This window comes from Mus pahari, chromosome 9 (assembly GCF_900095145.1).
Source record: "Mus pahari chromosome 9, PAHARI_EIJ_v1.1, whole genome shotgun sequence".
NCBI classification, from domain to species: Eukaryota; Metazoa; Chordata; class Mammalia; order Rodentia; family Muridae; genus Mus; species Mus pahari.
Genome location: NC_034598.1, coordinates 1,980,115 through 1,983,558, shown reverse-complemented (window position 1 = coordinate 1,983,558; position 3,444 = coordinate 1,980,115).

Genomic DNA, 3,444 nt, shown 5'->3' with positions numbered 1-3,444 from the left:
GATATCTATTAACTCCATTTGTTTCATAACTTCTGTTAGTGTCCATGTGTCTCTGTTTAGTTTCTGTTTCCAGGATCTGTCCATTGGTGAGAGTGGTGTGTTGAAGTCTCCCACTATTATTGTGTGAGGTGCAATGTGTGCTTGATCTTTACTAATGTTTCTTTAATGAATGTGGCTGCTCTTTTATTTGGAGCATAAATATTCAGAATTGAGAGTTCCTCTTGATAGATTTTACCTTTGATGTGTATGAAGTGCCCCTCCTTGTCTTTTTTGATAACTTTGGGTTGGAAGCCACTTTGTTTTGATATTAAAATGGCCACTCCAGCCTGTTTTTTCGTGGTCCATCTTCTTAATAAGACACAAAATATGTATATTTAGGTAGATAAGGCTAGACAAGCCTTGAAGGATTAAGAGCTGACTAATGGTTCACTAGCAGTAGATTGATCATTACCAATTATAAAAGTCCTATCACATAATGGAAAGTAACCCTCTTAAAGAACATGAATATTCTCAGCATTCATACAACAACTATTTTACTATTTTAATATTATCTATCCTATCAAGTACCATATTTGGAAAGAACAAAATACATGATTGAACAAAGCATCAATATACAGCAATCATGGAGATCAGAACATCCATTATTGTCTTAAATATTTTTGTTAGAACAGCGGCTAAAGTAAGCCATGTAAAAATAATATTTTCTCAATTTTTCTCTGTCAAGACATCGTGAAAATATAGTTTTAAGATGTGATCCACATGGTAGACATCTAAAACTGTAATTTTCACCAAAATCCATTTTTAAAACATATAAACTTTGCCTAGGACAGGTGTTCTACTTAACAAGCATTTACTGATTTAATAAGGAAACACAGAGAGTAATGTTCAAAAAAACTGGAAAGCCTGAATTAGTTTAGGAGAGTTATCACCTCATGCACTACTTTTATTAAATGCATCACTGTGGTTCTAGCCATGTTGAAATTGCAAAAGATAACTCCTTTATAACTAAAGTAAACATAGAAATTACAATAATTTATACTGTAATATTATTGTTTTAAGAAAAAAGTATCAAAATCAAGACCAACAATGGGCTAGCTAACCCTTTAAATAATCCCCATAAGCCACCTGAAATAATCTTCAAACAATTGTGAAAAAGGAAGTTCTTATTTTTACCCAAGAGAACTGAATAGTCTCAAAAGTACATCTGCACAGGAAAAAAAAATGGGAGAAAGCTTATGCATTCTTCACTATTTTTTCTGTGACTTGATTTAATTTACATTTACCCAATTCTCCCCAATATTGTGTATTATTCTCAAAAATGTAAATTAATTAGTAAGCTAACTGCTTGAAGTGGTCCTTTTAGTTCCCAGCAAAATAATATACATACTCTACAAAGCAAACCACAAAGATACCACATTGTGTTTGAACAGAGCAGAATCTTCAAAGCTGACACAAATGGTGGGCAACTCAAAGAATGTGCCCTAAATCCTTCTGAGTTTCTTATTTATTTATTTATTTATTTATTTATTTATTTATTTATTTATTATTTTGTTTGTTTACATTTCAAATGTTATCCCCTTCCCAGTCTCCCCAGACCATGAATCCTCCAGCCCTACCTGTTGCCTCTAAAAGAGTGTTCCCAGCTTCAGTGGAAGGGGAGGCATTTGTTCCTTTGGAGTTAAAAATCTAGTGGAGCAGATAAGTCAATTTTTGAGTTAGATTTTCCTGAAATGTTATTTCTTTTTCTATCATAAAACAGCATGACTAAATGCAAGTTAAGTTATGAAAAGTTTATTTGGCTTACAACTCTATATCACTGTCCATTTCTGAGATAGCACACTTTCTCAGCCAGCTATTTACATTACATACAAAGTCAAGAGTAAATGTAACAAGTGAGCTTTCTTGCTCTCATTCAGTTTTCTTCTGTCTTATAGAGCTCAACACTATCATTTGCCAAAGAAATTGTCCTTCCCATGCTGGATTGTGTATGCCCCAATTAATAATCAAGATTATTCACTACAGACTTGCTTACAGACCATCCTAATCTAGATAATTGCTCAACTGATTTATCATCTTAGGGCATTCTTCATTGTGGTGAGTTCACATTTGAAATTAACCATTATTATCTTATTTCATAAATTATAAGATTTAGGTGGGATATGTTCTTATGTTTGAAAGACAAACCAAGCAAACATAATAATAAGCTTCTAGTCAAAGACTCAGTGTTTCCATTCTTCTTGTGTTCACCATTTGTTAGGATATTAATGAGGCATTAATTAGTCACTGGTGCTTGCAAAAACTGTAAATGTTTTACTACATCTCTACTTAACAGTGAGCATATTATTGCATGCATATATTTTAAAGTATTGTTTACAATTTCTAAATATTTTTTGTAAAAGTTCCAAAGAGTAAATATCACTGCTCATTTCTGTACTATGAAGGTTATCATGCAGAATTCCAAATTTCTTTTTAAAAATATTTGCCAGTATTTTATTCATTACTATTATAAAACTGTTCAGTACCTTTGGAATTGACGAAAGTATACAAAAATACATTATTTGCAATAATAAAACATGATTATTCTACTGAAAGTCTTAATAATTTCCCATTATCTAGGGAAGTAGAACAATATGTATGTGAAATGTATGTAATATATATTATAATTATCATTTTACACATTAAATGAAAACTATTTAATATCATTAGTACTTACCACACAAACATTGCCAATGGTGCTATATCCCTGGTAAATAGTGCTTATTTTGCCTTAATTTTTCAACTGAATATGTGAAATTTTCCTATACATTCACTTAGCCTTTACAAAAACACTTAATGGGTACGTGACTTCACATTGCAAAAACAAATTGAACAATTTTTATGAGATAATACTGCCACTTCAACGGCAAAGTAACTTTTGAGGCTAGTAATGCAGCAGATACTTGTTAGGTGACACATTTATAGATTCCCAAATAGTATAATATGATACATTCATTAGTTAAATAACATACTGGGAAATTGTGAAAAATCATAGGTCTTTAGAACAAAATACTAGAAAACTAAAGAATATAAGTTATAGCAGAGATTTAAGGGAGTCTTAAAATACTGTAAGCTTTTCATTTGACCTTTTTCTCCCATGTCTAGAAGTGTAAGGTAAGATTCTATTGCTGAAGATACATACTTTAAACACAGGACTGGAAGAATCGGAGCATCAGCTTTCATAGTACCAGATGATGACTATGTAAGATGACAAGGGAGAATAACATCCCGTAGATACACCAACAAAGATCAATGTGAATGGATATTGTCATATTTTTATTTGAATATTTTAGTTTTTGAGACAGAATTTCTCTAGGTATTTCTGTTTGCCCTTGAACTCACTCTGTTGTTCATATGAGCACTGAACTCACAGAGATCAGCCTGACTCTGCCTCGTGAGTGCTGGTAT